This window comes from Gopherus evgoodei, chromosome 2 (genome assembly GCF_007399415.2).
Source record: "Gopherus evgoodei ecotype Sinaloan lineage chromosome 2, rGopEvg1_v1.p, whole genome shotgun sequence".
Classification (NCBI taxonomy): domain Eukaryota; kingdom Metazoa; phylum Chordata; order Testudines; family Testudinidae; genus Gopherus; species Gopherus evgoodei.
This window is the reverse complement of record NC_044323.1, coordinates 279883596-279899086: the sequence shown is the minus strand read 5'-3', so window position 1 is coordinate 279899086 and position 15491 is coordinate 279883596. Positions and strand designations below refer to the sequence as shown.

The 15491-nt window shown below is 42.2% G+C and overlaps 1 protein-coding gene across 3 annotated transcripts in view; it reads left to right on the top strand.

Moving 5' to 3' along the window:
* The window catches only part of ASAP1 (ArfGAP with SH3 domain, ankyrin repeat and PH domain 1), a 376577-nt gene that overhangs the window by 20507 nt on the left and 340579 nt on the right, over window positions 1–15491 (top strand). The gene's annotated exons all lie outside the window — the stretch shown is intronic.

The following is a 15491-nucleotide window of genomic DNA, read 5'->3' as shown; positions in this document are numbered from 1 at the left end:
CTGGGAAGTTACACGAACCTGGTCAGAAAGGAACTGAAAAGGAATGTTCTAGATGGGGGCACTGCGGTACTGAGTGAGGCACTAAAAGAGCGATAGTCCTTGAAAGATAAAGGCGTCCTGACAACAGGTGCCAACTTTGACACGGTAAATAAGCACCCCGACTTTCACAATAAGCCACATATCAAACTAATCCTGTTTCAAAACAAGGCCAAAACAAGCCAATCCCTAAAAACCCCAGCACTCTATGTGACTAGATCCCCCCAATGTGTAGTCTGGGATTGTGGTGGGCCTGCTGTGCACCCCTGACTCTCTCCCCGCCCTTTGCCCCTGCTTGCCGGGAGCCGATCAAAAAAAAAAGAAGCAACAACCTACAACAAGCACCAAGCCACAAGCCAAAAACTACCCAACAAGCAACATACAAGCCAATTAAGCGAAAAACAAGCTTGATTGTTGTATTTTTTTCAAGGGTTTGTCATGTCTGGTCCTGACCTGCGTTGCACTAAAGAGCTGTGATCCAAGAGTAGGATCACTATGGTACCTCTAGGGTAGAAAGAAGATCTAAGAAGCAGGGTCAGATGGAGCTGACCTGATGGCAAGGCTGAGAAATTAAAGCTCAGTGCAGTGGCTAGGGAGAAACCAGTGAGAGGCTCAAAGTGGGGAGTGACAGAAGCAGATTGACAGGCAAGAATGGTAATTTTGGATGAACTGAAGGAAGTAATATGAGGGTTGGGGAGGCCAGAAAGGAGGTTCCAGCAAACAATGCTGAACCCATATACCTTCAAGTTAAATCCACCCTGAAAATAACATGCCAGTGATACCAGAATTACATTGATATAGTAACAGGGCTTTGTTTCCCCATCACTGCCTGGGAGATCTACAAGGATAATTTCCTTTAACTCTGCTGACAGTTACACATATCAGTCCCCTGAGTATTGATGCATGACTGTAATGGTTTCAGTGTCACTTTTTCTCAAAACAGTGAGCAAGATGAATGCAACACTGCTGACTTTTTTTCTGGGTGCAGCGAATAAATGGGTAGGTAACATGGCAGAGCTTTAATTATATCATATTGTTATTAGTCACTCTAAAGGAATTTGGGCATACCAGATTGACAGAACGTGGATCGTACAAAGGAAGACAGTTGGGAACAAGTATATGTACATTCATTTGTATCCTGCCTATGAAATCCCAGAGAGCCTCATAGCATGCAGCTGGCTGCCTGGGATCTCCACAGCATTGTCAAGCACATCCTCAGGAACTGATGATCTAATTATTCTGATCTTCAGTTAATGAGCTCCGACAGGAAATTTTTTTAACAAATCTCATAAAACCTCCTTTTTTGGTGAATATGTAAGTTAACTCTATCTTTTTTTAATTATTCCATTTTAGAATTCAGCTATTTAATGATTGTGGGCCAGATTCTCTTCTTCTGCTGGGTGAAGGGAGAGCTGTCAAGAAGCTGATTATAACTCCCTAATTCTCTGCCTGACCCCAGGCCCAGACCCCCATGACATGCTCTGACCTGTGCCAGCTGGCAATAGTCAGCAGAGGACCATCTGCCAGCTGGGGATAGCCAGAATGCATTGCATTCCGGCTACTCCATTCCCTTCCCCACCACAGGGAGAGAGATGGAGTCAGCTTTTCCAGTTTTAGGCCTGCCAAGGATGCCTCCATGAAGGGGAATTGCCATGAAGGGATCTGCAGCCAGTCTTCACTCCCTCTGCACATCTGAGCCTGAGCAGCACAAAGGGACCGGAATAGGGTAGGGAATCTGTCCTAGTGGGTCAAACTTCTGCTCTTTTACACCAGGTTAGCCCCCATAGGGTTGCCAAATCTAAATGACAGCGGGATTCAGCTCTTGCTAAGGTGACCAGATGTCCCAATATTAGGGGCTTTGTGTTATATAGGCAACTATTACCCACTCCACTCCCCAAAAAGAAAGTGTCCTGATTTTTCGCACTTGCTATCTGGTCACCCTAATTCTCACCCACAGCATTTGCAGTTTGTATCACGTCACTGTGAGAGGCTATACAGAGAATTGTAGCTATACTATTGATGGGGCGAGTAGCAAAGCTTTCTGGGATAGCAGAGAGCCCTGCATTTACATTTGTGTGCATGCTGAAAATTGCAAGTTGGATGAATGCGCAGAATTGACCAGCCTAATGTTCTCTGGGAGGCAGAACCTCCTACTCAGTATCCTGTTTTTATGGTAAAGGTTGGTTTTCAGTTCAGGCTGGTTGCCGTATTAATGTACTGATGGACTAGTTAGCTGTCTGCTGAATCCTCCTGTGCCTTTGAATTCCACCATATCCATTTAATATCTCCAAACGCCTGTTGTTGCAATCGTTATCTGAAGAGCTGAGTAACTTCCCCCCCCCTTCCATTTATTTGCGAATCCAAATAAACAGGGCAATATGTTCCATTTAACAGCTGGTAACATACCCCGTCATATTAATTCATGTATGTGTGCTGCACAGACACATGATTGCTCTAATCTTAGGTGACACCAACATGGGGACTGCTCACAATAATTTCTAATATTTGCAAGTTACAAAGCTTGTTATGCTGTTCACTCTCTGATCCCTGCTGTGCACAGACCTTTCATTACAGAAACAGCTGCTAGCGCAGCTCTAGCTATGGGTTTGTCAGAGTTTCCATTATAAACCCCTATTTTCAAGGGGTTACTGCAACTCAGCAATATAAAGTTGCTCAGGCTCAAACTTGGCCTAAATGGCCTCTAGTGGGAGAGTGAATAGTTAAACAAGAGAAATTCACTATCCTTACCCAGACTGCTTCTTCCAAGTATATTTTATATATATAATATGCTTGGCCCTTGAAAAATTAGCTATTTATTAAAATAGCAAAGTCACTGACTTCAGAGTTTTATTTCTTTGTTTAAACAACACAGGACAAGGTGATTTCAGTTTGAAAAGCAGCTACTGCACAAAACACCACCAAAAGTAAGAAGAATTTTTAAAGGTAGACTTTCACAGGTAGGGCTGGTCTTTTTAGGGTGTTGTGCCTAATTATCCAGCACACATGGAGCTGAGCAGGGCAGCTGGGTCAGGTAACCAAGATCACTTGACAGCAGCTATGGGGTGCCTGATCCAGTAGGGAGAAAGGGAGAGGCTTCAAGGAAGGTGCCTCTAGGGGAAATTCCGGGTTTGAGAGGATTGAGGAAGGGGCTCTCCACATGAGCCAGATACAAAGGTCTGGCTAGAGTAACCTCCAGTTGCGGGCAGGAAGCTCTCCATAGGATAGGCTGGGCAGGATCAGGAACCATAAGAGGAGCAACAGTCTAAAGAGAAATTATATTTGAGAAAACACCAGGTATTAGGAGATGATCCCATGACAAAACTCTTTGGCCAGAAATGAAAGAAAGTGCTTGCAACAGAATAGAATGTTGTGGCATCAACTTGTGCTTGTGGAGGGACGGACGAGGACAAGCTGGACAAAGGTGATTAGGAGCTGGATTTGGGGAGCCTGAAAAGGGGCTGAAGAGAGCTGGGGAAAGATTTGCTTTGCTTTAAGGTAAACTTAAACATTTGAACTGTTGTGATGTTTTCATAAACCAGTTCCCCCAACAATGTTATTTCTCTCATATGAGAGCTGGGTACAATTATTGGGAAGACCAAGAAAGGGAAACTGAGGCAGCAGCATGTTCTGATGCCAAATTGGGTACAACCTTGTTAAATAGATTCACTGTGCTCATCCAAGCAATTACACTTACAGACTAAAGGTGCTGATCCTGCAAAGCCTTAAAGATACGAGTAATCCCATTGACTTCAGTGAGACTACTCACATGTGTAGTTCAGGATGTGTGTAACTGTGTGCTGGATCAGGGCCTAAGTGATATAGAACTCATAGATGAGGAAAGAGCCCCAGTGCAGTACCTGTAACTACTCATCTTGTGCTGCAATCCTGTTAGATTTCACTGTTTAAGCAGGGTGGCTCAGTACTGGGTTGGGAGGACTCCAAGAAAAAACCAAGTACTGAAGGAAATGGTTTTCTGACTCATTAAGTGGCACCCTTTCCTCTGAATCAGTCCTAAACAAAAGCCCAAGCCTGGTGTTAGGAGAAAACTCTGCCTTTGGACATGCTGTCATTCAGAGGAGATGGAAAACAAACATCCTGTCCACTGTGGCCACAAAAAAAACCCTTGGCACTTCTTGCAAGAGTAGGTTTCTTAGCCCCCAGAGTTATGGCCAATGTCCAATTTATGCAACTACGTTCTACATACCTAAATTCCCAGTGTAGGTTCCTATTGTATAAGATATTCTACTTCACTTTTTGGCCTCAACAGTTACGTAGTGTTGCTGTGCACTGACACATATCTGTTGCATTCCACCCTGAAGGTGAGCAAAGTGATTTCTCTATGTACATGAAAGGATTTGGGTTCCCTTGGGGAACAAGTGCAGTATAAAGACTTGGCTCTGCCTCCCTTACTCACATTTAGTGCTAGCTTACTGTGCAGGTAGTCCCTTGAAATTAGGTACTACTTAGTATGATTGAATTGGTTCTTAAACATCAAGTAATATGGTATTAACTAGAGACTAAACTAAGAGAAAGCAAGACCCACTAGTACTGCCAGGAAGCTGAGTTCCAACAGTCAATAGATTGAAGTTCCTCTGAAAGAGGAATTAAGGTGTCTCACGGCTATAATTCACAAATTAAAAAGTTCCTAACCTGATCATTGACAGAATTACTCTGTTATAGTCTATCATCTACAATCCACTAGGGAATTTTTTTATTCTATATAAGGCTGGCCTCCTCCAGTTCTAAACTGCACACCAACTTCTGATGCTTTGCTCTGTAACACAAACTCTCAAGAACAAATTTAGAACAGGATTCAGGGACTTGAGTAGTAGTAAGAACTATGTCAAGCTTACCTTTTCATGAAGATGTTATTTATCCCCTTCGATAACTTTCTTCTCCTGCCACATATAAATCAGTTGTCACCAAAGAGAAGAGCGAAGTGACCTTCCTCAGCACTCCATTGATAACAAACTTTAATTGACCAGAATGTCCCAAGTGAGAAAAAGCCCCCTCTGCATTTCTTCCAGCAATTTACTCCTGTGTCTTTTACTTCATAGCACATATGGTCTTGCTTTAATCGCGTTTTGAATGTTACAGCTCTCCTATGCTGCTTTTCTTTCTGTAATTATGAATTAACATTAAAACCCGGACAATAGCCTTCTCTTTCTGTTGGAGAGCCAAGATGCCCACAAAGGGAAGGCATCAGGTGATTGGAACTCCTTGTTGTTACTGGAGTCCTGTCCCTAGCCACTGTCACATTATTCCTTCTGCCACATTGTTCTGTATAGCCTGATATGACACACAGCAGAAAAAATCCAAATGATTGCCAAGATTTTAAAATTTTGCCTTCACTATCAGACAAGTACCATCTATATAGAGTGCTTAGTAGGGTTTTCATGCATTAAAATGTTCTTCCCTGTGTAATCACATCTGATATCAGATTTGTGTTCCGTTTCATTCTGAAATTTCCAATTTGTCCATTTGCATTTTCTGCAAGTAAAAAGTTCTCTGAAAACATCTGTTTGATGTGTAGCAGCAGTGAAAAAGGTGAACAGAATATTAGGAACCATTAGGAAAGGGATAGATCATAAAACAGTAAATATTATCTCACTATATAAATCCATGGTACACCAACATCTTGAATACTGCCTTCAGTGGTGATAGCCCCATCTCAAAAAAGCTATATTAGAATTGGAAAAGGTGCAGAGAAGGACAGTGAAAATTATTAGGGGTATGGAACAATTTCTACAAGGAGAGATTACAAAAACAGACTGCTCAGTTTAGAAAAGAGATTATTAATGGACAGAGATATGCTAGAGATCTATAAAGTGATGCATGGTATGGAGAAAATGAATAGGGAAGTGTTCTTTACCCTTTCATATAACACGAGAAATAGATGATGAAAACAGACTCATAGACTTTAAGATCAGAAGGGACCACTGTGATCAAATAGTCTAGCCTTCCTGCATATTGCAGGACACAGAACCTCAGCCACTCACTCCTGTGATAGACCCCTAACTGCTCGTTGAGTTACTGAAGTCCTCAAATCATAGTCTAAAGACTTAAAGTTACCAAGAATTCACCATTTACACTAGTTTAAACCTGCAAGTGACCCATGCCCCATGCTGCAGAGGAAGACCAAAAAGAACCTCAGGGTCTCTGCCAATCTGACCCAGGAGAAAATTCCTTCCCAATTCCAAATATAGCAGTCAGTTAGAGCCTGAGCATGTGGGCAGGACCCACCAGGCAGATATATCTTAAAGAATTCTCGGGAGTAATTCAAAGTCCCTCCCCATAATAGGCAGCAGGTTTAAAACAAACACAAGGATGTACTTTTTTACTTCCTGTTCTCACAACACACAGTCAGCCTGAAGAACTCATTGCCAAGGGATGTTGTGGATTCAAAAAAGAATTATATAAGTTTATTGAGGATAGGTCCATCAATGGCTATTAGCCAAGACAGTCAGGAATGCAACCTCATGTTCTGGGTGTCCGTAAACCTCCAAATTCCAGAAACTGGGACTGGGTGACTGGGGATGGATCCCTCAAGCTTGCCCTGTTTTGTTCATTCCCTCTGAAGCATCTGGCACTGGTCACTGTCGGAAGATGGACCATTGTCTGACCCTGTATGGCCATTCTTATGTTCTGAATAAATAATATATCTTGCCTTTTTTTCAAACTTTTCTTGCACAGATGTTAAAAAGCGCTGAAAACCAATGTATTTCAAATTACACTTTGATGTAAATCTATTTATCTTAAGACATAATTTGATACTTCCAAATGCAGTTAGACTATGTTAATGCTATACAGGCTATCACACTGATAGGCAAAAAAAGCTCCTTCCCACTGTAAATAAAGCTTTTTTTTTTTAATATGTTTCTTCTTCAAAGATGAGATAATAAACATTTCCATCCAGGATCCAACCCAGCTGTGGAGAAAGAGCAGCAGCAGCATCCAAAGTAGCAGTAACAGCAGACTTTGGTGTCAAAGTTCAGTTCCCAGTGCCATCCTGTTGTTTATATGTGATCAGGGAAGTAAATGAGTTGGAAAAATACAGTCAAGTACATCAGGGTAAGGCATTATAATCAGCTGAACATCCCTCCATTGGATAAGCATTGGTGTTGAATTAGCATTTTTTATTTTCCCTATTAAATATAAATGTGTGACCTTGTAAGCAACTTGCATGTAAACAACTGCTAAAGCAGAACACCAACAAAGTATGGCATAAAATTACTAACGAAGAGGTTCCCAGAATGTGGTTCCTGGCCCACTTTTGGTTATCTACCAGAGAGCTCGCTGCTCAGGTGGTATGCTGGCTTTCTTCCTGGTTTCGAGCTGAATGAAAAAAAGCCAGTGGAAGAGGAACAGATTAAATAAACAGCAAAAAAGTTAGTGTGGTTAACTTTTTCAAAAAGATCAATACTCTTATTACCTTAAAGACAGCTTTAAAGGAAGGCACAAAATACTTTCTCAGTATGACTTTTCCATGTAACATAAATTGCCATAGGGATGTTATACAATCGTGGGAGGTGCCCATGAGACAATCTCTGTAGTAAGATGTGGGGCCTGTTATAGGAAAGTTGGAGAATGACTGCCAGTGCGCAACTAGGTTTCCATATCCTATTTGCACAGTAAAATATAGCCTGCCAATTTCAGCAGATTTTTTTCAAAGATCCCACAAGCATAAGAGAACAATGTTAACTTCCATCTGTCCTACAGAGGTTCTCTTCAGCTTTTACATGAGATAATGGATTTACCCAGATCCTAGTAGAAGACAAACATAGCACAAAAAATGCAGGACCATATGGTCCCATGGCTAATGTGCTACATGTCACAGAAAAGCCGTGCGAACAGGCAGTCTGACATATCAAATGTGACTAAGTGAGATTATGCCAATAATTAAAAATGGATATTTACTGCCCCACAGTATTTGTGGTATTCCCTGTGCTTACAATGGGAAGTACTGCAACGAAGAATTTAGGAGCCTTATTTAAAGCCCATTAAGGTCCATAGAAGGACTCTCCTTGACAGGCTTTGGATCAGGCTCTGTTAATGGTGGGGCTGGTTGCACTGTCTAGTATTAAGGGTGCTTGACACTGCCCATTATAACACCCCTTATCCAGTGGCTTATTGTCACTGTTCAGTGAACCTGCACCTGTAATCCACCTCTTTGGTCCAACAGGGACACTCACCTTTCAGCTTCCAGCGCTCAGCCATCACCTCTCTTGGGCAGCGACCCACATCTCTCTCCCTCCTGACCAGGTTTTTTCAAGGCTGCATAGTTCCCTGCCTACATTGTGTCAAGTATCAGAGGGGTAGCTGTGTTAGTCTGCATCTGTAAAAAGAGTCCTGTGGCACCTTATAGACTAACAGATGTACTGGAGCACAAGCTTTCATGCTGTGGGTTTTCACCCACGTCAGATGCAGTGGGTTTTCACCCATGAAAGCTTATGCTCCAATATGTCTGTTAGTCTATAAGGTGCCACATGACTCTGTTGCTGCCTACATTGTGTTAATCCCAGCAAGCCATACTGCCTAAACAAGCCTGCATCTGCACTTTGCTATCTTCTCAGAGGCTACAAACAGTTGTAATTGCCCACAGTTATAAGTTACCACTCAACTCTTTCTAAGCAAGCTCACTCATTCTTAAAGTTAAATAATTACAGAGAAAGCATATCAAAAACAATGAAAGAACCTACACGCATGCTCATAAGCTAATCAGAGGTCACCCATCCGTCTTGTGGGCCTCCACAGGCCAAAGTCCTTCCAACTCTTTGCAGGATGTACTGGAGCTCCCCTTGGACAGAAATTCCAGCCCATTTCCTGTGTCAGAAAGAAGCCCTGAGTCAGTTTAAACTCAGGCTATTTATCCAAAAGTACTTTCTTTGTCCGTTGGTCTCTGGAGACTCCAGTCTGAAGTAGTATAGGCGAGCCTGTCCAGGTGGAGGTACTTCTCTGGAGTGTTGCTCACTGAGTGAAATTGTCTGATCGCCCCTCACCGTTCTTAGCTCCTGGAGGAACTGTGGTCACCCTTGCCCAGGGAATTACATACAATCCCTGGCATGCAATGATACACAAACTTGACACAGTAAGATCTCCCCAAGATATGGCAATTGCCATATCTGTCACACTTACAACTTTGCTGAACTTTTACCATTGGGCCCGAATTTTCCATGCTGTGTGTCAGCCTCATATCAAGGCTTTTGGAAAATTTCAGCCAAAAAGGTTCAGCTGTTTTTTGGAAAAAGAGGCCAGGGGAAAAATACATTGGTTTTTTTTCAATGTTAAAAAAGTTCAGGTGACCTTTTCTTTGGAAAGCTTTAGTGCCTCTGCATTGAGCAGGAATTTGAAATTTAGCCTTTATGTCAGGGATGTGCCTTTTGCCATCCCTATGAAAATCTGCCAACATTTGGCCAAGTTATAAGCCTTTGGAAAACTTCAGTTTGCACATGCCAGTAGAGGATGCTAGGGTGGGGGATAAGGATTGGCAGGGAGACTGAGATGGGATTTCCAAAAGGGTGAGACTAGGACTTACTGGGTAAAGAGACCAAGATTGGGACTAGGTAAGTGAGGAAAATGGGGCTGAAATGAGGGGGCAGGGGTGGGGAGGACAGGCTGGAGGGGACACACTTGGAAGTAATGGAGAGATTCCCCTTCAGAATCTTGAATGGAATCCAAGATTCCTGAATCTCACTATTCCTTTGCTATCAGAAAGTATCTCTGAAACCCTCTGGCAAAATGTCCCATTTCTCTCTAATGCCGGTCCACACCGAGGATGACAACCTACTGTTTCTATCAGTTACACTGTTAGCTCAAATGGCAGAGGACTGTGCGGTGAATCTACCTGCTAATAATCCATGTGGGTGTCAATATAATGCCACATGATTGAATTTCTCTGTGTGTGTGTGTGTGTTTCAGTTTGCTTTTTTTAAAACCTAGAAAAATACACCCACAAAAACTGGGTCATCTAGTCCAGTCCCCACACTCAGGCAGGGCCAGGTATACCTAGCCCATCCCTGACAGCAACTGAGTGGATGGTGCTTATTCAGGAAGAAGCTATTCCCTATTTTGCTTTCACTTTGTTGTTCAGTGTGTGCCCCTGTGGTGGGGTTTACAGACCCCTCACTAAGAGTGACAGGGTGATGGAGGTGTTCTGAGCTCAGAAAGCTCCACCCCTCAGCAGCTGCAGAGCATCCTGCACATTGAAGGGCTGACTTAAAAGGTGACTGACAATCAAGCAGGGAGAGAGGCTGCCTGCAGAAAGGTAGCAGTCAGCCTCTTCTAGGACAGAGGACTCCACTGGGAGAGACTGTGGTAAGGTCTGTTTGGGCAGTAGGGGCCTGACCTCTTTTTCTCTCCCTTACAAGGGAGACTCATTGGACACCAGGAAGGGAGCTGTGAAACCCTAGCTGACTATCTGAACTGTTGAGACTGCTTGAGCAACTCTGCTTGAGTGCTGTGACCTTGCCCCAAACTGAGGAGAGACAGGGGTGGCAGGAAGTGGCCCAGGGAAGCTGGTCTGGGGTATTAGCGAGAAGGAGCTGAGATGCTCCTCACCTCTTCCCTGTTGAGCCCTGAGCTGGCACACAGTGGAGAGGGAAGGAATGGGTTCCCCCTACCCTTCCTCTGCCCCTTCTCTGACTAGGGTAACCTGGAGAGGATGGACTGTAACTTGACTGCTAGACTCCCCGATTGCCTAAGCAGGCCACTCCCAGGACTTCAGGGACTGTTGAATTGTGGCCTGCCCACTTGGCCTTCTGGACCCTAAGTGAACCCTGCTACAGCTCTGATGCCTTAATTCTGGAATAGCCTAACTTTCTGTGCTTGACTTTGCAACCCTAAGAATATTCTTTCAACATTTGTTAATATTGGTATACACTGCACCATGGCCCTCCTCCTCCTCCTTCCACTGAAACCAATGGCAAAACACCCCCTCAGTCAGGTCCTAGCTTTACAAAGGAACTGCAGCACTAGAAGTGCAGGCTGCTTTGTAGAGAAAGTCTCCATATCCGAAAGAGTGTCGGATGCAAAATCAGCATAAGTCAGTACAGAAATACCATTGGGCATTCATACTGTCCTAGGCAACACTTGCATGGTTTTGGGAGCTCATGGAGACTTTCTCCTGCCTTCATAGCACTGCTCATCTGTGATTTCCAGGGATTCTGGATTGTTTGATACAATTCAGTGTTTTCTGGCAAGTGTTTGAATGTTGTACTGTAACATGATATTTAAGCTTTGGAGGTTTTGCAGAGTGGGTTTTACAGCTACGCTTGCAAGGCTGAGGCATGTTGGCTTTTGTGCAGTTCTGAGTGTAAGTCACAGTGTATATTGAATCATCGCTCTTTTGCAGAGCTTTTCACACATTTTGCTGCCTCCTCTGGTTTTAACTACCCAGGAAGTGTTATCTGGTTCTTTTCTGAGCATTAGAACTGAAAGAATGCAAACTGAACAAAAGTGTAGGTGTGAAGGGAATTGTGCCTGTCTTGTTTCTGAAACTGACAAGGAATATGTGCATTAATAGATTTATTGCTGTACTGAAAAAAGTTATACATCCAGGTAGTATCAAAAAAGTTAATTGAAAAGCAACTGGGAAGGCATGTTATTTTTAGGAGTTAGTTAATTCACAGCATTTTGTGCCTAAAATAATGTATCCAACTGTTTAATTCTGAGTCATCTATGTTCAGATAGTATTACATAAGAAGAATATTTTAGTGAACTCTAGCATCTAACATACTTGCCATATTCATTGTATTATAAATTCACACTGTGCTAGAAAGTCTTTAGAAAATTACAGTTTTAAAGCATTAACAAAGCAGAACAATATTTCAGGTACAGTAACTCTTATGTTGTAAAATGCTGACTTTCCTAATTATGTTTTGAAATATTCCATGTCTTTTTATTATCATTTTCTCTCTTGCAGTTTGTGCTGTACTTATGTAGCCAGGAACATGTGTTTCAAATTATCTTAGTTTTTCAAACTAGCTTTGTGTTCAATGGCAAACGTTTTTTTTAGGTACAGCTCCTCCTCCCAAAGAAGTTAACCCTTCTTACTCCTTATACAGCAGACAGCAGTGGTTGTTGATTCTAAATCCATTCTAGATCTAATTTAATCAAGAAACCACTTTAAACATCTCCTAGACAAGAGTTTATAAGCTGCTAAACTCTCAGAATGTTTTATAAGACAAAATCAAGTGTTCAGATTGAAAGCATACAAAGCATACGAGAGAGAAAAGATGTCATCCAGTCAATACATTTTCTAATGTTCTATATAGTAAAGAATCCAGTGTAACCATTTACTACTATAAATGTAGATGTTTTTTGCTTATGTACATAGCCCCCATCACCTTAGTATCTGAGTGCTGCACAGTCTTTAATGTATTTATTCTCACAATACCGCCATGAGGCAGGGAAGTGCTGTTACCCCTATTTCACAGCTAGTCTCTCTGCACATCAGTTTTCTAAGTGACTTGCCCAAGGTCACTCAGGAAGCCTGTAAAAGAGCAAGGTCTTGAACCTAAGTGCTAGTCAGTGCCCTAAGCACTGGACTATCCTTCCTTCCCAAGATATGGAAACGAAGATGTGACATGACCTTTGGTCACTATGGCACTAAATGGAGCCCAGTTGTCCATTCACTTACTCTACTTGTGAGTGAGAGGAAAAATACAAGATGCATCATTTCAGTGGATGGGGTAACTTGCATCAGAAGGGCTGTGTGGGTACAATTTCCATGGCAGCTCTCAGGAACAGCCAAGGGTGTATAGGAACTTTATTCTAAAGTGTTGTGCTTGTGGGGAAATTGATGCAGCCATCTGAAAAGGAGGCATGCCTACCAAGAGGAGGCAGAGTGTGGCACTGTCTCCCTCACTAGCAACCACGCTAGCCCAGACAATAATGGAGCCGGAGGTAAAGCAGCTGGAGGGAGCTTTAACTCAAGCTTTGTGTCCTGTGGCCCTCTACCATGCCTGTGCTGTGTAGCTAAAACAGATGTGCAATCAGCATAATACACTGCAGTGCTTGAAAGCCCCAGACAGTAACACAACACATGCTGCCTGCATGGGGCTCTGGGATGCAGTTCTGCCAAGCCAGTGTCATTGCTTCAGGTGGTGAACGCAAGCACATCTATGCACAGAGACACATAATGAGGACCTGGGCACCAAACAGCTGCTGCAGAATTGTTTTGATTTCCAAGTATGACTAAGTAACAGACTCCTTAGGGTGACCAGACAGCAAGAATGAAACATCGGGACAGGGGTGGAGGGTAATAGGAGCCATATAAGAAAAAAGACCCCAAAATCAGGACTGTCCCTATAAAATTGGGACATCTGGTCACTCTACAGACTCCTACAACCCAGGTATAACGAGGACAGGAAAGCAGTGAGGAGCCATCAATGCACATTCCTGTGACATAGGCTCTCTCAAAATGCACCCCCAAAAAGAGCTATGGTTCTTTTGTCTTGCTGAGTAGCCTGTCCTGTGACAGTCCCTATGATTGTTCTATTTCACTTCTCTCCTGGAACACCACAACTCTATGGGCTGATTTCTAGTCCCAAGCACTTTGGTTACAGGAGAGGAAGTGGCTGGGTGCTGCCACCTCGCTTGTACCCTTTGTGACATTTCACCTTTCAGCTCTTCTTATCTGACAGTCCTGAGCCCCCTTCTGGCTCCTGTCACTGTTGTTTGTGCAACTTTGCAATACACTGCTTTAGTATTTTTCACTGCTGTTTGTTTGTCAGCACTTTTTCCTCACTCTTTTCTCACCTTTTAATGCTCTCTTGGACCAGCTGGCTTCAGGTTCTAAACACCTACGTATTATGCATCCCCACACATATATAAACCCTATCTGCTAAAATTGTTGCAAACACATAAAATTGTTGCAAACGCACAGAATTAATTGTTTTATGTTTTAATATAGACTTCCTAGTTGTATGTATAAAGTCTGTGATCATGTTATCTCCCTTATCCATTTCCAAAGCCATTTCCTAATTGCACTTAGAATTTTATTTTCATTTTTCTAGAGATATTTCTTTCCTCTTGTCCACTGAACTCTGGGGTAAGGGATATTCTCTGATATACGTTTGCCTTGAAACAGAATCATATGAAGTTTTAATATTTGCCAACTTTTACAACTTCACGGCAAGTCTCATGATATTTGGCATTTTTCTTAAAGCCTCTGCTCCAGGAATCAAAGGATTATATGAGAATCTTAGTTTTAATTTTTTGGTTTTTAGACTTTAGCCTTCAAGGTTTACCCCACAACAGTGAAAATGAGGCTCATTTGCACCATGCTGGGCTCAGAAAGAACCCAAAAGTTTGGCTTAAAACATATGAGATTTGAAAAAAACAAACAATCTCAATATTTGTTTAGGGCCTGAGTCCTAATTTTTGAATGCTTGGAGTTTTGCAATACTGCAACTGTAATTTAAATTCTCTAAAATCAGCCAATGGCAGCATGGCAAGGAACCATTTTTTTCTACCAGTTCTTGTGAGGGATGGCAAAAAGCAGTGTAGTGACAAAAGGGAAACACACACATGGCCTGAGATTCACAGGATGTCCTATGAAATATTTTCTCTGCTTTTTCTGCATGGCTGTAAATCCAAGATGAACGACGCAGACGAACAGTGATTGTACCCAACTTCTAAAATTCCCTTACATTGCATTATGTTGCTAGAAAGCTTTAAGCAATATGTTGTATTATGACATGTTCATTTGCAGTATTTAATTCAGCTACTCCTTGTCTCTGTAGGTTGTGTGGAGTTCCAGACAGGTTTTTGATCCCTGCAAACAAAGCAGGAACTCAAGCTGTGAGGGGAAGTCTGTTTGTGAGTCTTTAGTTGGCAGCTGTTTATTAAAAGAAAAAAAGGCAGACGGTTTGAGACAGATTTGGTTCTATGCTGTATATTATGACTAAATATAGTGTAATGTTTAGTTTGAAACTTTCTCTGAAAAATGGTCTCTTACCATGGAAAATTGTTTCATTTTGTTTCGAAATTTTCCAGTGAACAAATTCCCTGAAAATTGTAGGGAGTGTGGACGTGGAGATGTCAGTTTCCCACTCTGCTCCCTTCTCTCCCCGCCTTCCTCTTCTCCTTTGCCATTGAAAAATGGAGGGGAGAAAAAATTAAAGCTGAAATATTTTCAATCTTTGCATCACATGATAAAAATTAGAACAGCTAGAAATGAAACATTTTGAATATTTTCATGTAAAATACTTACCATTTTTGATCAGCTTTAATTTTGATATTTAGTGAAACCTCTAGTGGTGAAACAAATTATCTTCTTGTTTTCTTGGTGCAGTTTGCAATAGTCACCAAGGATCAAGTGTCTTTTGTTAATCAGTTTCTAATTTCTGCTTTTCCATAATGCTGAGAGATGTTACTTAATTAATAAATGTACCAAAGTGGTGGTAAACCTGTTAGAACACTGCTTCTGTTGTATTTCACTGATTGAACAGTGG